Below are 26,592 nucleotides of genomic sequence, written 5' to 3'. Positions count from 1 at the left end.
TATTCATCGATTTAAGGGCAATGAGAAGGTAGGCGTGCAGAACTTAGAGGGAAAAGTATTTGTACGAATGAGACGTCACGTCGAGGCATGATGAAAGCCAACGGCTCTTAGATGCGTCGTCTTAGCACTTCCTGCCGCGACCCGCTGTCATTACATGCCGCACCCTGATGAATTATGTATTAGAGTTATCAAAGTGATGGCAACAACAAATGTAGACCTATATATATATTTTTTAAAAATGCATCACTAGTAGCATCAGAGTGATATGGTGCACCAAATGCACTTGTCGGCTGGGTGCTGTGGCCATGTCTCTGCGAAATCTCACTGTGAAATACAACTTGTCTTCCATGACTGGAAGCGCAGCGGAGCTAAAAATAACAGGAAGAGCAGTCATATTGTGGGAATATCCATAAAAGTCTCGGACAGTGGAAAATAGGAGGGAGCTCATGAATAAATAATTGGAGGAATAAAAATTAGCTTCACAGGAGTTGTTCATCTTTGTAATTATTGGCGCAGAAAACCAGGTAGGATCATTAATGGCCCTGGTCTGGTCATTTAGAATTAATTACAGATACACGTGGACGGCTGCTCAAAAATGTTAAAGCAGCAGTGTGCAGTATAAATGTTCATCTTGTAAATCCAAACAATTTCCACATAAACATAATTAGTGCTTCTCTGTATGGAACATGCTAGGAATTAAACTTCGGTCTCTGCCACATTAGTGAGACTCAATTATATGCGAGCTAAAAGCTGCAGTAACAGTGGTGGATTTATTCAAATTGAAGCCATAATTAGATTTCCGCATATTTTCAAAGAGAAGGGAGACAATTCCCTGCTGTATTCAAATGATCATATTGTGCATTGTAGATTGCTTACAGCCGTGGGCGAGGAGGTTTGTGTGAAGTGGGTCTTAGTGCTAAACAGTTACAAAGAGACACAATGTGCCTGCATGGGAAAACATCTCGTATGGATTTGCCTCTGAGGTTCCAGAGGATTCCTCGAGCTTAGCTTCATGTAACTGGAATGATGACAATGATGAAGCCCCACTCGCCGCATCTCCAACGTGGTCAAATAATTTCAACCCTGCTCCTAGCGCCCCTGTAACACTCCAGTGTGATGTAATATTTTGGCTAATTCACGTAGTAACTGGTCCTACACCAAATTTCCCAGCTGCTGACACCGCAGCTACACCGGCTGAAGATCCAGAGCCCTTTTCACAAGGGAGTCGGAAAAATGGAAATAGCATCATGTCAAAGCCAAAAGGCAAGGCGAAAAGAATCATTATATGTGCTCACCTTTTTTTTCACCATTTTTTTTTTTTTAATTATGCAAAAGACATAATGGAGTGTGTGAAGTCTACAACATTTCTTCAGCTTTGGGTATTTTCCATTTTATTTTTATTTTATTTAAGCTTTATTTAACCAGGTCAGGCAGTTGAGAACAGAAAAGTAAATACAAATACATATACACAAACTTTTGCTACATATTTATATATTACATTCCACCACACGGTGAAAAAAGGGTTTCATAAAAGGTTGAAAACAGGTGCAACGGTCATGTACAGTATGCTTCACTAACTTTTTAAATGATGATATTGGAATGAATGAGGTGAGATTTGGTATTTACTGCAGCATTTTCCCATCATTTGAGGCTGACCCCAAAGTTGAGAAAATGTTCAATGAAGATGCGGGTATATGTTAGAATGTGAAGGTAGCAACAGAAATGAAACAGCAGGAGCTTTAAAAGCTTTTGGTTAGGGGGGCGGGGGGTGTGGATTTGTGTCCAATAAGCCATGCAGAGGATTAAAGTATGTTAATGCAATGCCAACACAAAGTGGACACTGCACACACAACAAGCACACAAAGTAAGAAGGGTTATTGCATGTGAACAAAACCGAGTCAAAGAAATAAGCTATCTGAAAAATGGCCCATTATTGGTTGTCACAAATTCCTGATTTGCGCTGACAACTGTCAGAGATCAGAAGTAAATGACGCATCTTTTTTATCTATTGACTCTTGAGATAATTATACAATTATTCATATCTTGGTGAGTCGGAATTTACTAGCTCACATACCTGATCATAATGAATCCATATTTTAAACACACACACACACACACACACACACACACACACACACACACACACACACACACACACACACACACACAAAATCAATTTTACCTTTCCCTCTGTACCTCTTGTGTCCATAATAGCTCTTTTATTGTTTAGGCAACATTTAAGGTCATAGTAGGAGACATGTGATTGGCAGCCCTGTAATAATAAGAGCGAACACATCGTTCAGTAGGGGAGAAATTCACTGATAAAACTGCAAACTGGATAATATTCATCAAGGCATTACATTCACTTGAAGATTGGAAGCAAAATGCAGCTGAGTAGCTATGTAATTATTTTTTTTTCCTTTTGCACTGGAAAAAAAACCCTCAGTATGTGGTTTTGTCTTGTCGGTTTAGGATAGATTTGGATTGTATGGATGTAGTGATGACAAATTGTGGCCCCCACAGCGTTTGAATTGCCAATCCCTGATTAAGATTCTCCAATGACCCTAACATGCATGTTTTTTGGAATATAGGAGGAAGCCGGACTACCATGAGAAAACTCAACACAGGGTGGACATGCAAACGCCACACAGCCGAGGACTTCTTTACTGTGAGGCGCACTTGCATTTTAAAAACATTTCACAGCTTCAACAACCTGTAAATGCTATCATATTAATCGACGTTGAGAATTATTAGCTGCAGTCATTTTCAAGCTTCAGACGAGTGCTTACAGAGTGAAATTAATCTGGTGTGAAATGATGACCACTGATGTTCCTCAGGACAGAACACAGAGGACACTCGTGACGCCGAGCACTGTGACCATGTTCCATCAGTGCTGGCTTCTCTGCAGGCTACATTGTGCACGCCATGCTGCATAACCAAAAGTGCCCTCTCATCCATGCGACACCAAGTGCTGTGCTCGTCTTGCATTCGAAATGTTTAACATCAGATACACTGACATTTCCTTTCTGATCATTTTTTTTTTTTTTGGCCTCTGCAAACAAAAGTCCTGAGAGATTTACTAGCCTGAACAAAGGACAAGTTATGCCCGCCATAGCTTTGTATGCATATTCTGTCTGGTGATGAGTCTGAAAGCCTTCAGCATCCATGCTAGTTCAATCCACGCAAGACAAGGTCAAGATGCAGCATGTCCCTGTGGCCAATGAGCTAATCCCCCTAGTCGATTCTCATATCCTATTCTCCAGCGTTGAGCCGCCCACTCTCTCATTTGCATGGTCCCATTCACAGCGGAAAAAAAAACAAAACAATAACAGTGTAGACAGAACATCAACACTCTACCTTATTACTTTGCCGCTCAGGTCAGAGAAGAGCCAACTCGGAGAGGAATAAATCCTGCAACACAAAAAAATGAGCTTTAATCATCAAACCAAACACATTGCGAGCAAATGACATTTCAGGACTTTTTTCACCTGGAAAAAAAAAATAATAATCAAAAGATAAGCGCACTATTTGATTGATTTGGATATCGTATTCACTGCAATGACAGAAAAAGTCAAATGATGTGATCCTAATCAGAGTCAGAAATTAAATTAATAAAAATTAATTACCAACTTGAGGTAGGCCAATTGTACTAACGCACCGATAGCACATTTTAATTACACAACACTGATTAGATTCAGGTTTCTTCCTGAAACGGGAAAACATCAGGATGATAATGGTCAGAAACATTTTTTCCACGGATACGACGTGGACAGAAAAAAAAAAAAGGTCAATTTCTTTGTTCATCCCACAAAGGCAAATTCCGTTTACATTTACTTCACATATATGGACTATTATTAGATTCTATTCCTAATTCAGAGTTAAAAACAGCACAGAGCATTTAAGAGTATAAGGTGGAATAGTCGCTAAAATAGAATTCAAGTCATTCACCAAGATATTGACATTCTATTTACTAACTATAACTTTGAAGAAAGATGCTGATTATAATGAATACTTAACACTTCCACATCTCAGTTCATGATAAGAACTCAACAGGCATTAATTTACAATAGCAATAAAAACGGTGTCCCTCGAGACAATCAATAAAATTGCTTGACTGACCTGCTTAACGCTGATTAAAAGGATTTGTTTTGTTTATTGAGGCAGCGATCAGACACAACAGTGGACTTTTTATTCAATTGTGATGATACCTGATTGTGTGCCACTGAGTTGAGTTGATCGGCGATCCCAACTGACCGTTACCTGACCTCCACTTGATTCGAGAAACCTGACCTGACCAGGGGCTTGCCACCAAATGGCCCAGCTTTTGACATCTCAGCCCCATTTTGGAGTTTGCCGCCATTTTGGAGTTTCATCTTTCAGTAGCGTGAGGTCATTTGAAGTTGGCCGCAGTAAGTTCATTGCGCTTGTATGTGAACAGCTTAATATTCTCCTACACGCACATTGAACAGCTACGGTGCATCCGGAAATTTTGCAAAGAAATGTTGAAAACGGTACCATATTTAATAGGTGATTGCAAGGTGTCAAAATGCAGTCACATCCTGTTAATGGCAATTGTATTGTATTGTACTGTAATTCCGGTTAGACCGCCCCTAGCAGTGGAAGAAAAAAAATCAACAGAATAGTAGCACCGTTATATAAGATGGTTCAAAACCTAGTAAAAAAGTAGCGGCTTATAGTCCGAAAAATACGGGTAAATGTAATTCATTTTGTGCAGGGCTGTGTAACATTGAATGTGCAAAACATGAAGTGCTGTGAATACCTTACTATACATCAGATTTTCATCATATGATTTCAACATTCTCTTTTACATCTCCAACATATCAAATGAAACAGACTGACTGTCCTTGGGGACCTCAATGGAACCCAAAGAAGAACATGTGCATTGTTCTAATGCGATTGACGCAATGATGAGACCTAATTTACAGAGCAATATGAAACCATCAGCTTAATAAACATGACCAAGATCAACATTGCATCAGGCTGAATTTCCACAGCATAGACTCGCGTGAACAATAGTGTTTGTATTTATATATATCATGTTTTTTTACTAATGTCAAATTCCATTGCGGTCAATAGCTGTTCATCTATATATTGATCATTGTTTGTTGAAATAGTCAGAATACTAATATTTTTACAGCGTCAATGATGAATAACTCCTCCTCCATGCTGTTTTGACTGTACAACTCTACAAAAATCTCTTTCCGCATGTTTACTCTGAAATCACTCCGCCACCATCTCTCCTACTGGGTGCGTCAAGATGTCGTCACAAAGTCCGGTGGTATGTAAAATTCAGGAGGCGACTACCTGCGGCACGGCGCTGCGCCATGGTAGCACATACATCATAAATTTGTCGGTCCTGTGTGAAAAGGCCTTAAGACTTCCTTGAATATTTTAAGATTTAAAATCAACAGTTCAACACAAAAAAACACTTTCAGTTCATCGAGCAAACTTGTCTTTGTGGCGTAAAAGCCGAGGCTCAATAGTGTCAATCGTTTATTGATCCTTGAAAGGGCACAAATGTTTATGTGTTCTGAAATTCACTTAATGACAATCTCTTTGGGACTGCTTGAATGTGAACCCAGGGGAGCTGCTCCAGCGAGAAATGGAATTCAAAAGGAAGATTTGTTTTGTTTTCATCCTTATTGCTCCCAAACACCCAAAAGCTCACATCAATATTGGTGTTTGACTATTTACTTATGCTTCATAAACTGCACAAATAGCATCTACATTAAAAAGAAAAAAATAAGAGAACCCCCCCCACACTGGACTTAAAGTATAGTACCATATCTTGTGTAACATTTGCTTTTAGCAACTATATATGTGAGTAATCAGGATGGGCTTTGACTACACTTCCTTAAACAACTGCAGCTGACATTGGGCGAAAGGTGGACTACACTATGAACTGGTCGCAAATCAATCACGCGGCATGTCGGGACCGACACCACTCACTCACACTACCACTGAGTGTGGGAAGTGAAGTGACTCATGGTTTACTTGTCAATCATTATAAAGCAGCTGTTAGATCATAATCAAAAACTGTGATCATATGTGTGCATGTAAATGATTACTGTTACAACCCACTCTGCAACCGCTTGGATAAACTACATTCTTCAGGGGTCTTCGGATTGCGACGGTACCGGCATATATAAGGTTTCAAGGGTACTACGAATGGCGCCCAATGAACTAGTTTGCCTGGTGCCGTACGAATATGAACACATTGAAATAACTAATTGCATATTTACTATTTCATTGTCGTTTTCTAATGATGTTTTTTATACAAATATTTACTGTAATTATGACTTGTTAGCACAGTAGCATTTAAGCTAGACTGGCATGTTTCAATTTACGTAGTATTGATATTGCACTTTCCTAAAAAGTGATCACTGCCAAGATTTAAGTGAAATTTTGTGGCCGTATTTTGTGCATGATTTGTATTTTTATTATATTTATTATGTAGGCCACATGCAGTTGTCATCTTCATCTTAGTTACTAATAAGGCATGGCAGATTTATTTATAGAGCACATTGCATACAAAAGGCAACTCGATATGCTTCACACAAGCAAAGACACGACACCTAAAATCATTTACTTGTACAAACACAACAGCGAACGACATTCAAATGCAAAGCAGAGAAAACAAAAGTCGCGTACCAAAATGACTAAAAGAACGTACATTGACAACATTCATAAACATTAACAGAAGACTTTAACAGAAGGTTTGTATTCAATCTTTGATGTATTCAGGACTCAAACCATTCAATGATTTATAGTCCGACTGGGAGCCAGTGTAAGGACGTCTTCTGAAAGTTACTTCGAAAATGTGAGCATGTGTAGTTTTGTTCAAAAATATGACATGCACATTTTTCAAAGGCATTTTTTTTAACATGACAGTTTCTTGTTTCATTCAAGGTAGGTTGAGAGATCGCGACAATGGGAAAACGCATGTTCCAGGACGAAAACAGTTGAAAACCAGTCCTGGATGTGGCGGATATAACCTAAAGGTCAGTCAATATTCGGAGGGCATAATTGCACATCCCTATCATGCTGAAATATCTTTCTGGTCATCATTCCGGACAACTGACTCCAGAGGAATACTGCAAGAGGCTGTGCCACTTTGCCGCTCTACTTCATGCTCCACTTCTTGCCTCCTAAAACTTTTAGTTATGGCACACTAAAGTTCTTTAACCTTCTTTAAAGTGCACCATTACCCCACATTTACACGTAGTTGCTCGTGAATCCAAATGTCAAATGTTATGGCAAAAGAAATGGCGGGTGATACACTTACGTAATATTTTCGAAAAGAACCTTGAACACTCTTTGGTACAAGAAATTTCCCTTGCCTGTGAATTATAATATTTAAGTCGTTAGCTGCCTCGCTGCAAGGGCAAATCATTTTTTGCAAATTGAGTGAGGCCTTTTGGTTCATTCCTCGAAATGTGTCCTTCTTGACAGATTTGCGTCTGGTGTGTAAACATAGCATGCATTTCTGTAAACTATGAGCATTATATGGAAGGGAAATCGCATGATATGCATTCCTTGTAGGGAAGAACTGTCATTCTTTTGTTGTATTTGGCACACAACCGTCGCTTGATCAATATAGTCATGAATAATATCAACACGATCATTGGAGGGGCCGCGTGCCTTCCGCGATCTCCCTCCGTCCTCCTCGTCACGCTGACAACCCCTAATAATCCCTAATTGTGTCAACGGCCGTAGTCGTAGCAACAGCGTGAGCGTTACTCTCCCAAAACGAGAACCCGAGATGAGAAGACCAAAATGGACAAAATGTCTCTGTCACTAATACAAAACTAATACGGTTACATTTATTCTCCAAATACAAAAACAGCAAATTGTCTCCCTCCATCAACTCATTTTTCACTTACCCATTGTGAAGCTTCCTCTTGCCCCATTTTCTGTTTGATTATTTCTCCGTTTCCACATCTCCATAACTATCTTCCGCTCCCTTGTGAGTGTATGTACACGGCTCTCCTTGCTCCTCCTCCTCCTCCCGGGAGGCCTCTCCATCAGCACCTCCCCCTGTGCTCTGAGCGTCCCCTGTACCCCACAGGAGCAAGAGCGCTAAAATATTGATTGAAGCCTGATGAGGGCGACCGCCAGCACACTCCGTGGGGGGGGGGAGGGTTGGCGGCCGTGGGGGACTGCTGCCAGGAGGAGTTTGAACGACGTGAGAAGGATGGATGTAGTTTGGCTTGGCAGACGGAAGTGAAATGATGCTAAGCTTCACATGTTCTGCCCGATGAGTTCGTCTTCATGCGAACGGCAGCCAACGCTGTTTATTACACAGCCCTCCCTTGTGCCTCGCTGTCCTTCTTCTGCTTTCTATGCGCCTCTTTCATCTCTTTTGGCAACACTTTCCCTCGCAGCCAAACATTTGCCCCGGCACCACCTCCTCGCTCTCTCTTGAAATCGTAGCCGATTTACCAAAGTTTGCGGCTACCTTCTCATTTTCTTGGGTGACGTTGCTGTTTTTTTTTTTTTTTGAATTTTTTTTTTTAAGGTGACCTTTTGCTCTCTCTTTTGAAAGTGACCTTGCCAAAGAGAACGATAAGAATTGCCACGGAAATGGCAATCCTGCTCCGTGATACTCATGAAGGGAAAGCATGGGGGGTGGGGAACACGTACACACACAAACACACGCACACAAAATACAATTCTTCCTGATTCCTGAACTCTCCACTTGAGTTATTATATTGCCTCCTTTGTATTTATTTTCTTCATGAACCACTTCTCTGACGATTACTAGTGTAATTTTGTCTTTAAAATAATCTGTTAAATTTGCTCTACGAATAATTAAGTAGAAATGAGTTCTCATTCAGAATGAGAAATCAGATGGATCTGCTATACTCAAATCAATAACTAAAGTATGAGCTCGCTTTGACATCCCATGTTGGCAAATAATCCACAGTTGATATTAAGTGAATGTGATTATTTGAAAAACATCTTCAAGTAATAGTAATTGCTACTCATACAGCAAATTGGTTAATCAGCACTAACCTTAATCATAATAATTGCATGTAAAATTTTAATTTCCTTACACTGGTTTCTATTGCCTTTTCTCATTTATGTCTGTGCCCCCCCAAAAAAACTGGGGGGGGGGGGGGTTGGTGGTGTAATTGCAGCTTTCCAGAAAATAAAAAAATCCATTATAAAAAAGAAAGGAAAATAACAACAACAACAACAACAACAACTACTAATACTTCCCATTTTTCAAGAATTAAATGGAAAAGCAGATAGTGAGGCGTCGGACTACAGTAAAAGAGCTTCAGCTCGTGTTTCCCGTCTAGATCCATCCTCCACCTGCTTGTTTGTATATACAATAATAATAAGACAAATATTTATTCAAAATGGATCATATTAAACATATGTAACATTCCATTCCAACACTCAAACATATTGTATCCATATGCCTTGCCTGAACATGGTTCATGGTGACCTTTGCTTTGGTTTGCCAGATGGACCCAGAAACTCCACAGCAACACACCACACCTCTGATCCAAAGGAAACTCATTGCCTAGTAACCCTTTGTGGATATTAACACTGTACATTTGTTTCAAAGCGGTGTCGTGACATTGCACTGATTAGCAAAGTTACTGGTAACGTAGACTACATGACTACTATAACCTTGGAGATGCTTTCACGAAGTATACTCAAGAAGCATGGGGCAACCCAATGACAACATGTGAAAATAGGGAGGATTAAATTGGCGTAAACCAGAGTAATACAAGAATACTGACAGTCTATTGAAAACATAACCTAATCCATCCAGCAATTTTCTATACAGCTTATCCCGTTCAAGGTCGGGGGCCGGCGCTCAAGAATATCCCTGATGACTTTGCCTGATAGGTGGACTACAACTTCAGCCGCCATTTAATTACAGGACACATCCGTCAGACACAAGTCGCTGAACTATCAAGCTAACACTATTTGCAAATGTTTCAATGGACTAGAATAGACAGAGACGTAAAGATAAATGTCGTTTATTGTGCAGTGTCATCGGGCTTTTGAACCCAAATGATTGAGTGGCAGGTCCCTCATGACTCTTCTCTTGTCTTGTCTTTGTTTATATTTTCCACCCGTGGTAGACACAAATAACTACACTCTTGTTATATTTAGACTTCCAAAACCCTGAGGGATGAAACTTCAAAAAAGGCCATCGCTAATGCAAATTTCTTGGCATTTTTCATGATGCATACATACCGCAGGCATACCCTGGCTTTGGCGTACCGAGCTTATGATTTATCTGCTTTTTTCATTTTTTTCTTTTTATCTGTGTATATGATCTCAATACACTTGATTAAAAACCATTTAGTTTCACTGCATGTAATATTCACGCAGACAAACCAAAGGAGAAAGAAACGATTGTCGGTGGACTTATTATGCATGCACAATGAGACAATGGAATGTTGTAGTTGTGGTGTGGAGATAACTTTTCAGATCCACGGACAAAGAAATGTTTCTTCCCGAGTAAATGTTTCTGGCTTTGAGCCGTTGAGGAGGGAAGATGCAATCAGGCCTGTAATGCGTCACTCACACAGCCGTAGGCGGAGATAATCACAGCTGCCTGTCAAAATTAGGGCCATGCAACTTTCTCCGGGCGTTGATTCAAAATGTATGTAGATGTGTAACATTTCAGCATAAATAAGAATCTTTGTCAGTGAGTCTCTCTGCTTGTGTCCTCTAAATGCCAACCGGAGAGAGTGGATCTGGATGTTCACTGCTGCAGTATGGTATATCATTTACACTCAATTAGCCCGCACTTCTTATTCACAACCACACGGATAGGTACAGGAAGCCCAGAGACCAACTAGGATTTTATGATTTACATACAAAAATTGTCATTAATACATTCAAAGTATTAAATCCATGGCTTTTACATCCGTTCCAAAATCTGGCTCCACTTCACATTAAACATTCAGGCTCATACAATCAAGTGATCTAGGAAACCCAATATTTTCTAAATTTACACAAATAGGTTGATTATGCACCGGTAATTTGTAGTCGACTTATATAATCGTAACATTAACATCATTTCTCTTCAGTCAGGTCATAGTGTACAATCCTGTGGTTACGCTGATAGCTATGCTGACATAGTTACGCTCTTAGCGGGGTAAAAAGGCAGAAAAATGCTAAGTAGCTTTGTCTCTGCAGGAAGTTCCTCAGATGACACGGCTGGCACACAGCTGTTGTGACAAACAGACAAAGCTGGCGTCGCGCAGAAAATTCTGCTTCGTCTTGCCTATTTCTTTCTGCTGTATATGTGCCCAGTGTGCTTTAGAAAATGATACTTGCGTGCTTTACATAACACAATCCTCTTGAATGCAAATGCAGCCAGTTCACGTGCATAGACTAGTTCTGCTTTAGTGTAAAATTCAGGACAAAGACTTGAGCAAACCATACTAACGTTCCCGTCTGTATTTAATACAAATTAACCAGAAATGAAATGTTCAGATATGACCTTTGCTTATCCCGCTTGAGTGAAAACGTTGATTATATCATCCGATTGCAACCAAGCTACATTTACCAATTAATACGGGCAATCATCTCGTTCTGTACACTCTCATGACACACGCTGATACTAACATGATAGGGCGCCACGCCATTAGTGAACCTGCTGAGCTGAATGAAGTTGACTCACTGGTTTACAACACAAGTTTTGTAATAAAGACTTGGCATGACCTCTCCGTGACCTCTCTGTTGGGACGACAAGGGCTCCAGCTGGTATGCAACATTTGTACACATGAGGAGCGCAGAAAACATTTCCAGCTCATCAGGCAAGCTACCTGGACTGTTTTATGCTCCTGAAATATAACGTGGTCTGCCTTTTAAAGCTTACCATAAAAGATTAAAACCTTATGCGTTTTCATATAAATATGTATTTTGAATAAGACTTAACTACTGCAAAGCCAAAGATTGTGATACGCAGGGTGCATTTCGATATCGTGTAAATAGTATCCTCATTCTTCTCCAATCTTTTTCCTCCCGACTGCCTCGAAATGAAGAGAGTAGAGTTGAGCAGGTTCAGTACTGTGCCATGCAAAGGTTTAAAAAGACCCGAGTGTATGTGACTGCTGTATTCAAAATCAAACGACCCCCCCCCCCCCCACACTCACACTTTGCATTTTATCAGCTTTCCACGGCTGCGCTTCAAGGTCAAGGTCAGACGTGCGACTTGATTTACGTAAATGAAGTCTTAGCTGGCAGCCAAGCGCTTCACATGTTTATGTGCTTTAGCACTGGTGCCTTTTCACAGCAACGACTGTCACTTGAGAGTGATTGATGTTTTTCCAAAGAAAGACAAGACACCTGATAATCTGGGTTTACTGTGATCGACTTGGATTTGAAATACATTTTCTGAATTGTAACAAAAGAGTCAGGGTGGAAATGGGCTGACTACTCACATATTCCACAGCCATACATTTCTAATGTATGCAGAATTGAATTTTGCATTGTCTTGTTTGTAAACAAAATTCATCAGTTTTCTTAAGAGGAACACACAGTACAGTATTATACACAAAACTCTTGCAATATCTTCTAGAATTATTGGTTCCAAAAGCAACAACGGCAACACAATGGACAAACTCTGAATTTGTCCTTGTTAAAGCCTGAATTGGTCCTTTTTGTCCTTTTTTCAGAACTTTTACCATCACTTTTTGTCCAAAACAATCTAAAAGGTCAGTGCCCCTACCAATTGACCCAAGCAGAGAGGAAAAAAAAAAAAAAAACGACAAGACTTATTGGAAAACTTTCTATTGTGGCTCAGATAAGACTGAGCAGTGAACTGTGAACTTTGTGGATGCAACAATCTAAGTCTGTCAAATGAATTTTGATCCCAAGGGAATAACTACATCCCTACAGGAGTTGCTTGGTTTATTTTTAAAGTTACAGTCACCTTGCCAGGGTTATTTTAGTTAACAAAAGCGATCGAAAAAAACCCCTAAATATTAAAGAGGGAAGTCAATCCCCCAAAATTATTTGCAATAATATGTTCTATGCACCTTTACTAGTCTTCAACACGGCATTCTGATTGATATTGTGTTTGTGAAATATGAGCCAAGTAGTAAAATTCAACTGCACGTGCCCATCTCGGGGGACAGCCATTTCGTCACTTGCTGTCGACTGAAAATGACATCACTTTTGCTCAGGTAACAACCAATCATGGCTCACCTTAAAAAAAATGCTGAGCCATGATTGGTCCTGAGCAACTGCGACGTCATTTTCAGTTGACAGAAAGTGGCAAAATGGCTGCCCCTGAGATGGCTAAAAAGGAGTGAATTTTGCTGTTTAACTCATATTCCACAAATGCAATATTAATCAGAATGGCGTATTTAGACTAATGGAGGACATATTGTAAAGAAAATTTGGGGTTGACTTCCCCTTTGAATTGAAAACGAAAACTTAACTTAAATTAACGAAAAACATTTTCGTTAATGGGAAAAAAAAATGAAAATGCTTAAAAAAAAGAAAACTAACTGAAATTACATCTTACATTCACAGTGGAAATGTAACTAAAACTAATCACATATATAATATATAATTATATAACAAAATGTATAATTATAGAGAATGTCCTTCATTTTTGGGTAATCTTTCTGGGTTCATTTTAAATATCTATACTTATTTTTGGTTTGAGAACTGTAGTCTACTTAGTTACACAATATTTAGTGACTTTTTTTTTTTTATCTTGAACTCTACAAATGAAACATTTTCAAAAGTATATAAAAAAAAACCTAACAAACTTTCTCTAAAAACGAATTGAACCTAACCGAATTTAAAAACCCAAAGTCAAAAGGGAAATAAAAACTAAATACAATTAAAAAAATCAAAATCTATTATAACCCCCACTTACAAATGCAGGTGTACTCATTGACTCCGTTTTGCATTTAGACCAAGTGATCTGCATTTTTCAGCTCGCAGAGATTTCTCCAACAAGTGTAGGGCATCAGTGCTTTAACTGAAGTCAGCTGTTAGCTCACAACATGGGCAACCCCCGAAGGATTAAGCGCCAATCCCTCTCAAATCTGCCCTCCTCATAAAAACCGTGACACAGGCTCTTGCAGGGATACTGTTAGTGCAGCACAAACATTCATAATAATACCAACAGGCACTGTTAGGGCCCCATCACGATCAACTATCAGCGGCCTAACTCCACTAGCTAGCTCTAGCCTTGGGTTCAAATGTCAGCCCGTCACAGCAATTTGCTAATCCTGTTGCTGATATCCCGCTGGGAAGTTAAGAACATCTTCTGTTGTTATGGAATCTGCTTATCTCAATTTTGTTTCTCTTTGATTGTAGTCAGATGTTTCTCAATTAATGAAAAAGACGTATGGTATTTAAGAACTGCCCAATTGGCTCCTAGCCTGGCATACATGCCACCGTGTTGTCAGATTATCAATCAGAATGCATTATCAATCTTTTTTTGACATCCTCATTCTCAAGTAAAAGTGCTCAAATATGTTATAGCCGAGACATGAGACGAAACGTTAGATGGACCTCAATCAACAAGCTACTTTCACAACTAGCACAATTTTCACTTCATCAATGTCCTAGCTAAACAGTTAAGATGTGGGAGATAAAAAAAAATTTAAAAAAAGAATGAATAAAGACCAGATACAAATAGATGGAAGCTGACCTCAAAGCACTTTGACAATGGCTTACTTTAGGACAAAGCACGGATTTTTTCACAAATCAAAACATTCCGCTAAAAGTAATCCACATTAAAAGGCTCCCCTTTCTGTCAGAGTGGGGCAAAAAGCTCAGAAAGGACAGCTTTCAAATGGGCATTTACACTTCCACTAAGCTTATGAGTCACTGTCACAGTGCAAGTTTACCATCAAACTTGTAGATTCTTTTTATACCTTCTTCCCATTAGTGGACATGTGACTCTCTGGGCATCATAATACTGAGATGGTGTCAGGCATTTATTTCTTTGCATCAAAGCATACATCTTTGTGCACATAAGCAAATGAGTATAACGATCTTGTACAGCAAAAATCCAATAAAAACACAGGCGAAAAACACAACATGTTCTCTTTCTTTAAAACGGAAAACATTTCTTTTCATCATTCAATGGTCTCCTCTCCTCCACCACTCCCATTTGGTCTGACAGCAGCGCAGGCAATGAGGTCGGCATTTGGCCTATTTTTAAAGCATGAGGAACTCAGGACCTAGATTTGCTCTGTCATTTTAGAACAAGGACTGCCCTAAATCACACATAGGTGACTTTCCAAAACCATCTCGCAGGAAAGCACATCAAGTACTTGGCTGAAAGGGGTGGAGTTACAGGGAGTATGTACCCTGTTGTACATTTTATAAGGTCAAGTGAGCTTTTATATTAAATATGCATGATCTTTCGCGGCCAATGAATGACCCAGAATACATTCTAACAAGGCCAAACATTTTTCACAGCATTTTGATGTGCACTTTGGCTGTCCAGATGGTTCTACAGACTGGAGTGTATTTACATTATATGTGCACATACTGTGCTGCTTATGACCTTGTTTCGACAACACGACCTGAAATAAAAGTTAACTAAATTAGTGGACTGACTATAAGAGGTTATTCCATTCAGTATTGACTAACTCAGTGGGGCAACCTTATGCCTCTAAAGCCACTTACACACATACCGATTGTTGGTTGTTTTGAGCCGCAAAAAAATGTCACACTTGATAGGTGAGCAGACACGCCAGAGTCCAAATTACGTATATACAAACAATTAACATGTCCGTTTTTCATATATGACCTTTAAGAGTAGAGAAAGATAAATAGTCCCAATCAAAACTATGGTGGATTAGCACGGAGGAAGGAATTTACACCCAGCTCTGCTTGTATCTAATGTAGGAACCTTTCGCCTCAGCACTCCATGGCGGAAACACAAACTTGCACCGTAATTACGTATTCCACTGGTGTCATGGCAAACGGAACTAAAACGTTCTACGGAAATGTGGCTTTTGGAAATGCAGCATTCCAGCAGAGGATTTTATATCATAATCTTGTTAATTGTAAATACACAACCAGTAAATTAGGAATGTCACAGATTTACATGTTAGCAATGATGGGCTATCTTCCGACACCTCCTGTCCTTGCCGAGAAAAATGTGCTCATAATTTCTACACAGGAAACGAAGAACTCAAACAATTTTACACACAGGCCATGGCGAGGGACTTGCCAGAAAGAGACACAGCTATTTACTAGCAAGGGCAATAGGACACAGTTAGCTTTTCAATGTGCTACTTTGAGATTTTCTTTGAAAGGAAAAGAGCTTTATAAATTAAATGTATTATGACATTACTACAAGTGGCATGGCGAGTAAAGTGCAGGCCTTCATTGAAATGACAACATTTTTCCTTTAAACCATTTGTCTTATGCACACACAAATATTAACTTTCCTGCAACGTCGTTAATTTATGCGGGCCACATACGAGCCTCCGATATGCCTGTAAGCCAACATATAGTGCTCTATGAGCAGAGGAAAATCAGGTCAATGCCATTAAATATGCACAGCATAATGCAACAACAAAGAGTGAAGGCAGGACTGACATGAGATTAGTAGTAATGGATATTGTTGAAATAATGACAATATTTTCATCAGTGTTATTCATTCAGTTTAAATGGACCTCTGTCTCTCAATGATCAATGAAGCTGATTCCAGTGTAAAGCTACTGGGGAGGAATATTACTCTTTCCACAAGACTAATTCATAAATGTATATACTTCAAAGGTTAATTGTATGCTCAGTAGTAATGCACTCTCTGCAGTATGAATAATGTGTCATGTCATAAGCAGTGGAATGTGTGACTGGACAGATAATAGCATGTCTTTGTCAAAAACCGGTACAGAGAAGAGTTTAAATAATAAATACTGGTAAAGGTTCACATTGTAGGTATGCACACTTTAAAACCATACACACACAGTAATGAACTCCCTGATGTTTCACTTGAACACAATATAAAACAAGCAACATTCACTTACAGTATATTTTGTCACATGAGGAAACATGGATCTGTCTTATATAAATATATTAAATTCCAGTACATACACTATTATTGCTCCAGAAAAATAAAGTGCAATCTAATAACAGTTTTCTCTTTCCTCCAGTCTCGCAAGCCGCTCTTCATAGCTTCTTGACAGCCTCAGCAAATGCTCCATCAAGTTAGCTATGACTCCAAGCGAGAATGAGCAAGAAAGGTTAGTAAGAATTAGCGCTGAACTGCTAAGCTGTCATAGAGCTGCAAAGCCATGTAACAGTTGGCACACTCTTCTCAGATAAGATAAGGTCAACTTGGGCCATTGAATTTGTCGTTAATCTGCTCTGCTCTTTGGGGGAAATATACATCTTAAAAGTAAAACTAGATCTAAGTCGGCTTCAAACCTGAGTGCCCCCCTTTACAAAAAATTCAAGCTACAGATTTTTTTGTAGAAAAAATTACCTCTTTTTACGTACTATTTTTGAAATATTAAGAGTCTTGGCATGGACTAGCCACTAGCAGCTAGCGGATGGCTCTACAGTATTTTGTGCTTCTTCTCTCGCTGCATAACCATCAATGGCAATGTGCATAACTCGTTGCCGTAAACGAAAAACTAGATGTATACCTCTAAAGGCGGAAAGCATAAATCCATTGTGTACGTAGACGGAAGAACCGCCTCCGCATCCTCGTTCACCAAATCACAAATGATAACATGTAGCCTAATAGAAGTCGGAAAATCATTTTCATTTTCGTCAGAGAATGTCAATCAATGAATTGTAGCATGGGACTGAAAAAGACAAGTTTCCCTGGATTGGTATGACAAAATCAACGAATGAATTAGAAAATAAAAAAAACAGAGTGACTTTACAACTCGGTTGATAACAGTTATTATATCAACTAAATATTTTAGTGAATAGGAAATTTGTTTGCAACAAGACATGGAAAAACAGATCATTCTATGTAATTTTAAAAAAAACACATAATTTTATTATTTTTAATTTATTTTTTCCTTTTCATAAATGCAGTACTTTCATAATTTACAGCAGCATAACTTTCAGTTAACTCAGAAGGGCCTGCTCTTGTAGTGTATTTTTTCTTCTTTTTTTTTTTTAATCATTCCATGCCTTTACTAAGGTGCATTTTATCGACAAAGTCGTTTCATTCATTGTACGTCAATAATCCCATTTTGGCGAGGTAATGAAAATGACCCAAAACCAAAAAGATGGGGACATCATGTCACTCCCTCTGAAGGTGCAATAACAGTAGCAATCCTTCTTCCTGGTGACTCATGAGACACTCACTCATCATGCAGGAAAGCAAAAATAATTAGCCATTAGAAGGCCTACCTCTGTGTTTTTAATTTACTTTGTATCTACTCAGTATGAATAATAATGATCTGATGATAAAGTACTGGCAATTAAATTCGAACATCCTGTCATATTCCACGTCATATTCAACATCATCCAAATCATATTTTCCATGGAAAACTCTGAGCGTGACCTGCAATTGAGTGAACTTCTAAAAGCAAACTATAAAATACACAATCAAACAGAGATGGGCACTTTACCCATTCTTGACGGTCCGTCCTCCGTCCGCGACCTGGGTACACTTCCGTCCTCGTCCCCGTCCTTATTCATAAAAATCTTTGCTAAGTTAGAGCTGTCCACCAAAATTCATGTTTTTCTGCAGTAGTCATTAGGACATTGTTCCGAGTCAAGGGAAGGATCGCAACTGCAAATTATTCTTGAGCAAAACCTTTAGCCGTCTATAAGTGACCGTGAAAATTGACGGTGTTGGAGCAAATCCCAGTGACAAGATGTGACAAACTCACTTTTCAAAAACGACTTTATTGGCGCAAAAGGTGGCTCTACAAAATAACTTAGGCTATTTTGTGCAGATAAAATTCATACAAAGAAATTGTATACATTTTGGGTTGCAAAGCAGCTAAAAAGCCAAAGGGGTGAATACTTTTGCAAGGCACTGCAACTGTAAAAGTGGCATCAAAATCAGGTTTAAGTTCTTGCCAAAATGCTTACAAAAAACATTTAATTTTAATACACAGAGAATGATGTTGATGGATTATAAATGTATAAATCATCTTTGTGAATTAGCCCATATCATCATCATCATCATCATCATCATCAGTGTTGATTCTACCTTCAGGTATTTGCGAATTGTAACGTCTGCCTGAAATTAGTCATACCTCTGCCTCTCCATGGGCCTTTGCCTGGAACAATATGATTGACTGAATTGACAGCTTGATCTCTCCTCATTGAGAGACATCTTCTCATTCCAGCCGCGCTCTCATCATTATGTTAAGAAACGGTCCTCTATGCCAGGGACAAGAGATTTGCTCACTCTTGTGGCTATCATTCATTGTGGAGAGGCAAAGGATTAGGATCAATGAGAAAAAAGTCGGCGAGAGTGTTCTGCATCTTAATGCGGGCCACCGTGTGGAACAGTCTTGTTGTTAGGGTGCGCTGGCTAAGCCAGCTGATGTGATGTATGGCTACGTGGATAGAGAGGGCAAAGCTCGACGTGACAAAAAACATTCAGAGTGCACAGAAATAGCATGAGGGCACAAACGGATTGCCAAACAAAAATGACCTTCTTTTACTTTTAATATAAAGAAACTTTCCAAATACGTCTGTTTATTTTACTCGTTTGCTAGCTTGAGCATTTGATATTAGCGTTACGCGACGAAGACAACTTGACAATGCGTTAAGAGTCAGTCATAGATGGATGTAACGGAGAGAATCCCGCTCACTTTTCAAAATAAAATGTTTTTCAGCCTCCGTTAATAAATAAACCGGAAGTACTGTACTTTTTCGGTACCGTTCCCCAGCCCGGTGGTTGCTGCTTCACAGGCCAGTCTTTGTACTATGACAAAGAGCCAGTTGGGGGAGGAGAACATTTTGAAAATGTTTAAAAACGTACTTTGTTTCAGAGAGGCTTAAACAGCCGTCATGAGTCCGGACTTCGTAGTCCGAGTTTGAGTGAACATTTTAAGAGTAAAGGGCGCGGATAAAAAGTGATACAAAGCACTAATGAGAATGAAAGGCAGCACTGACAGCGACTTGATCATTTTCAAAAATTACTAAATGAATTGTGACATCTCATTTAAAAGTCATTGTTTTCAGTCAGTCCCATTGTTTTAATGGCAATCACTGCCGCGATACTGGTAATGGACAATTTTATTCTTCACTGAGCATAATCTAGTCTACTCTATTTGTGATCACTACATGCTTATTTGTGACGGCAAATTACTTATTGGTAAACAGAATAAAGCAGTTATTGTCTGACATTTTCTCCGCCCAAATTGTTCCATTTCAGTATCGATGATTACACACAGTCACTGCTCTGGAAAGCTAATAAAACGAGTGTGATCAAATTGCAAACACTCGTAAGTCGAAGCCACCTGCACCTGTCAAGCGAATACAAAGTTGCTGTGATCAGGTTCTATAAAAAGTTCTATTTCAAAAAAAAACAGTGCACGTAGAAAAAGGCGATATAAAAGATTTTGTCTCTCCAACAGTATGGTGTTCCAACCCAAGGGAGAACAACATCTGTATCTCTCCAGGAAGGAGGTTTAAATATAGATGTCTGCTACTTTTTTTCCTCACTTTTTGTGGCTAGAGAGTGTGTTCCGTTATTTCGTTATTTGGAATGTTTCATTACTGGAGAATCTATCTTAATGACGTAACATCATATTCAGAAATCCCTTCGAAAACTACAGAAAGACGGTGTGTTCTTTAGCTGCTATTGTTCACATGATGCAATCATCTGATGCACTCTGGTGGAATCTAGTCCCCCAGAGACTGAGCAATACACCGCCACCACTTCAGATATTTAATATAGGGCTGCCCTATACATTATTAAATGACCCTTTGGAATATACGTAGCTTCCTTCTTAACTTAGTCAGGCCACAAATAAAAAAAAAGAAAATGGAACACGACGCCCTTGAATCCCCACTTAAGCGCTGCGGTTTTAATATGAGGCCATTTGTCTTTCTGTTTAATACAAGACGTGAAACGCAGACCTCCATAACCACCCATAAGAAATCCACATACAGTACAGTGTTTGCCTGTTAGCCATTAGCGAATAGCTTTTATTATTATCATCATCCTTTTATCATGATCCTTTTTGGGACAATGTGTCTATGCTGTATTTTCTTTGCTAATATTACATGACATGTGCGGACTAGTTGATTTTTAGACACACTACTGCTGCCACTGTTGGGCAAACTACTAGGAAAACGTGGTGAGCCAAGCTAAAAGAAATCAAACATTACAGCTTCAATACGCTGAGGCTACCCACCAGAGAAAGCAAGCTAAGATACCATAAAGCGATCCCAAAGAGCGGGCGCTAAATTGGTGCTCACTCGCTCTAATTGCACACACTGCTGGTTAGAGTTGTAAAATTGGTGTTGACCCACATATTTAAAAGAGGGATTTGCACTTTGGTTAGCTCTGATGGTGTTCACCATAAAATATTTGGTTTGTTCCATGCAAGCGCAGAACTAAGATGGAAGTGATGGAATTGGAAATGCTGGTGGAAGCTAGCAAAACATAAAAGCTGTTTTGTTTGATTTAACTTGTCCACATTCCCTTAAGTCAATCACTTGTACTGTATTTGACACATGATGTGGTATGCTACATCAGGATACTCAGTTTACGATGATCCCAGCAGTAAAAAACACGTTCCAATTGATGCGCCTATTATGATTACGCCGCCTCTCTAAACCAAGGATCTCTCAGTTTGTTTGACTGACCAATACTTGGGACAACACAAAAACAGCCGATAAAAAGTCAAAATCATCATAAAGTGGCGATACACTATTCTCATCAGACTGCATCAGTGCTCACACATGACCCAGTGATGAGCTTATCATATACCACAGATTGCTCCAGCAGTAGCACACACCATCACCAAACAAACCAAGAAATTAGACACAAGCAAACATTTAACGACACAAGCTATGCATGTTTATAGCGTGGAGAGGCACGGCTAGACATGGCCGCGGGTCTTTGTCCGTCTTTGTGTGCGTGCGAGGGAGATGAGCAGTGGAGGGCACAGTGCTGGTGACGAGATGTGATGAGACACAGTCTGAGTGAGTGCATAGTGGCAGGAGAGATAGAGATGTAGAAAGAGAGAGAGAAGGAGACAGAGAGAGAGAGAGACAGAGAGACAGAGAGACAGAGAGAGAGACAGAGAGACAGAGAGAGAGACAGAGAGAGAGAGAGAGAGAGAGAGAAAAGGATGAGAGAGTGGGAACAAGAGACAAGAGAGACAAGATGGACTTAAATGGCTCTGAGTAAGTATAACCTACAATTTCTTTGTCTTTGTTTTTGGGGCAGGAGCGTGGGGGTTGGGGGGTTGAGGCCACAAACACAGCCTGCTTTTCAGGTCACTCCAAAAACTGTGCAAATATGTACGGTGGTCCTGAAACATTGTTACTTTGATGGCATGGCTGTTAGTGCTGGCCTTGAAAGGATCCAGCTGTTCTAGGGTATAAGTCGACGTTCACTCGGCAGGGCGTGTTTTTTTTTTTATGTACTTGTTCACATTACAAAAACAAATGCAACTTCTAATGTGACAGGAAAACGTCCCTGATGTGACTGAAAAAAAACTGACATCACGGAGTACAGTGTTTGCAGAAGTAAATATGGAGCCGTGTATATGGGCTCAATCTTATCATCTCATATCGACAGAGAGGGAGGCGGGAGGAGGTAGAAATACGCTCATCGATCCCCTCATTTCATGGAGAGGTCTACTAAGAATGACATCACACCATTGCTGCACGTAACAAATGAACCGTCTGTGTGGATGAATTACTACGATCACCACAAAAGTCCACTTTATTCTTCACGTTGCAGGTGAGATAATATTGCAGACGCAGCGCATACTTATCCGATTTTTACCACATACGAAAGAGACCCGGGTCCGATTTGAAAAAGTCTGAATTGTACTCATGTTCACACTGCATGAACCAAATATGATGTGTCGCATATGGGCAAAAAAAAAAAAAGTGTTGTCTTGTCTTGAGTTTGTGAAATAAAAAATATCTGGATCCTCTTTCTTGGCTAAATATTACGATGTTCCACTTGCCACATGGCAGCCATTTTTTCTATTTGTGATACATAAAATGCAGAATGTTATACTGTATATACTGTAGAAAAAACTGCATTACACTGGTTTGAATGTCGTCACCGTAATTTTTCAAATAGTAATTGCCCCTTTTAATGGATGGTATGTCCCAATTACTATCCCGGTACATCATCCACATAAATCAAACTCTTCCTTCAAAGCACCTTAGAAAAAAATAAATAAATAAATTTTAAAAAACGGTATCGAATCATTTCTCTTCATAGATACAACAGGTGACACACATAATTATTTAAAAAAAAGGTACTGATAAGTGTTGAGAATTGTTAGGACTGCTGCTCCCATTTGCTATCCGTTGCAAACCAAAACAGCAGCACCAAAGCACAGTCTCTCAGGTAAATTAAAAACAGCATGGAAACAAACCACATGTTGTAAATGAGCCCCTGTGGAGTAAGTGATGTGGAGGGAGGTCTTGCATGAACATTAGCGTTCTGGTAGACTCTGCCTATGAGATATTATTTGCACCCAGTCCCCTTTTTGTTTTGCTTTAAACTCCATTTCAACGTCACATGTTTAACACTATCTAAATCATATATATAATTATGACCCCTACGCCATCTACAGTTGAATAAATACATTCCTCCCAGCTACTATTTGAGGAAATACGGTAATAGATGTCACTTGTTCTTCTTATTATTATTGTGCCCATCTGGTTGAAGAGAGCCCAGCTGGTCCCATGGCTATTTGGAGAGGTGTCAATCAATACAGTGATTCTTTTTCTTGGTGGCCAAGAACCAGACAGCCAATAATCTCTTACACTTCTGTTTCACTTAAGCAGCTTCATAACAGAATGATATTTATTTCAAGTACGCAAAAATCCCGCCTTGAGTCATTCAGCATGACCGTGAAAATGTGGTTTATTGGTTTATTATTATTATTATTATTAAGATTTAAAGGTGCCCAAACCGCATGCCAGTGTGCACTCAAGAAGTTGATTTAACCTTCTGTTGACATGTGTACGTATGCATCTGAGCCTTTTTACCCAAAAATTCGGAATCAGAAAGAGCTTCGACAATTTAATTATCATAATGTTTCAGAAGTCATAAAAGCTAGGATAATAGATTACTTCTTCGAGGAATGTTGTTGCTACTTTACTTCCAGCATGCCAGGGGTGTCAAACTCATTTTAGTCACAGGCCACATCATAGTTATGGGTTTCCTTCGGAGAACCGTTACGACTATGACCTCAAATAAATGTATCATCGCCTCAATGACGAATAGCTAGCTTTGAAATCAGAGGCCAATAAAAACGTTTTGTTTTTTTTCCAGTAAACGTTCTTACATTTGTTTGAATAGGGGGCTGGAAACAAAAATGTTTGCAATATCCCGACATTTGTAGAAGGTGAAGGCAATTTTCAAATTTGGTATTTAGCAGTCGGTGCACATCGTTTGCTTTGGGTGGTTTACAATCATGTGGTGGGCCACATCTGGCACCTGGGGCTTTGAGTTTGACACCTGTGCCACTTTTATTTATTTTTTTTTTTTTACTCTCTCTCTCTCTCTCTCTCTCTCTCTCTCTCCTCTCTCTCTCTCTCTCTCTCTCTCTCTCTCTCTCTCTCTCTCTCTCTCTCTCTCTCTCTCTCTCTCTCTCTCTCTCTCTCTCTCTCTCTCTCTCTCTCTCTCTCTCTCTCTCTCTCTCTCTCTCTCTCTCTCTCTCTCTCTCCTCTCTCTCTCTCTCCTCTCTCCTCCTCTCTCTCTCTCTCTCTCTCTCTCTCTCTCTCTCTCTCTCTCTCTCTCTCTCTCTCTCTCTCTCTCTCTCTCTCTCTCTCTCTCTCTCTTCTCTCTCTCTCTCTCTCTCTCTCTCTCTCTCTCTCTCTCTCTCTCTCTCATTAATATTTGGTAAATATTAACAAACCGTGGTACATCATACAGCATTCACAGAACTGTCCTTAATACGCTCAGGAAATTGCCTGTTATGTCTTTAGCCCACTTAGCATCCCACTTAGCATTGATTCTAGCTTGTACTTAGTTGATGAGTCACGATTGTAGGCATCTAAACACAACATTTCCAACAGTATTTATGTATACACTGGAGTTGAAGGCAACAACAGTTTTACCTCGTCTTGAAGCCTATCCTCTGCTCCGCTGGAGCGACGACAACCACTTCAGCAGCTTCTATCCATGCACCGCAAATAACTTCCCAAGACACGAAGACGAACGGCGGCCGCTTTAGGGCGAAAATCAGCATTTGTCCTTTTCTACTCGCCCGGAGACTTTTGGAGAAAGGACGACCAGAGTGCCGCTCCGCAACCTTCACTGGCGTCCGCGCAGGGAGGAGGAGAGAGCGAGTGATAAATGCGTACTTGGATGGAGAAGAGAGAGAGAGAGAGAGAGGGGAGAGGAGATGAAGAGGAGAGGAGAGGAGGACTGCCTCTGTGTGTCACAGAGGATGCGGCTGCACACTAATAACTGAGTAGCCACAGAGAGAGAGTGAGAGAGAGCGAGAGAGAGAGAGAGAGAGAGACCTTTAACAAACATGCAGTGGTGCTATTTCCGGGACTTGTGAGAATCGGATTAATGCTGATTTTTTTTTAAAACACGTTCGTACCTTACATTAAATAAGCATCCACTTCAATATTTAATGTTTATATTATACATTATTTTATTACAAACTACATATAGAACCATGGAAATGTCTTGTAAGGCTTATAGCGTTTCAATCTTGATTTTATCTCACAGCTACCCAAAACATTTGACAAAAAGTAAATACTAAATACAAACCTTATTCATATTTTCTGCCATCTGGTAGAAGACCACTTATTGTTCTGACTGACATTACACTTTGCTGGCATAGATAGCTGAACAAAGATACGTTACTTGGTAGGGATGGTGCACATTGCACCTGCAGGACACAAAGCCTTATAGACAGCATTTTTGTCCCGGTTTTGCAATTAACTTGGTGCTGTGCGTGTGCGTATGTTGTTTTTGAGAGGTGCCGTCTTCTCGCAGTTTGTAACTCCTGCCCCCCCCCGCTGCTTGAAAATGTTCATGACGATCATTCCAACAACACAGTGAGAGAGAAATCTGGATCCAGAACCGCGGACAGCTCTCAGTGCAGCCTATCAAGGGCAGCCCCTCCCCTTGTTCTCACTGCCATCTTTCTTTTATCACGCCAGTCAGTCTAAATTCACTTTGGGACAGACTGATGATAAGTTTCCTACTAGACTGCTTGACGGCATACAGTACAATTACAATACAATTTTATTTATATAGCGTATTTCATAACAGCTAGAGCTGAAACAAAGCACTTTACATACAATACAGTAAATAAAAACAATAAAAAGCTGTGATACATGTATTAATAAATATAGATAATACTAATATAAATAAATAATGCCAATAAATTAACATAAAACACTATACAATTGACGCCGGAAAAGAGCCGAAAATGTCAGGTCTGATCAAAAGCCAGAGAAAAGAAA

At 39.6% G+C, this 26,592-nt stretch overlaps 1 protein-coding gene across 5 annotated transcripts in view; it reads right to left on the bottom strand.

The window, feature by feature from the left end:
* Positions 1-26,592, bottom strand: part of dlgap4b (discs, large (Drosophila) homolog-associated protein 4b) — a 101,268-nt gene that overhangs the window by 54,765 nt on the left and 19,911 nt on the right. For 3 of the 5 annotated variants that reach the window (XM_086039860.1, XM_086039863.1, XM_086039864.1), the window contains one exon: positions 3,358-3,411. The gene's annotated coding sequence lies outside the window, so the exon portion shown is untranslated. Of the gene's footprint in view, positions 1-3,357; positions 3,412-25,227; positions 25,537-26,592 lie in introns of those variants that run through there. The other 2 variants (XM_086039861.1, XM_086039862.1) reach the window with 1 other exon arrangement.

Source organism: Filicampus tigris, chromosome 9 (genome assembly GCF_054856515.1).
Source record: "Filicampus tigris isolate MCC_2025a chromosome 9, RoL_Ftig_1.0, whole genome shotgun sequence".
NCBI classification, from domain to species: Eukaryota; Metazoa; Chordata; class Actinopteri; order Syngnathiformes; family Syngnathidae; genus Filicampus; species Filicampus tigris.
This window is presented reverse-complemented; position numbering and strand designations above follow the sequence as displayed.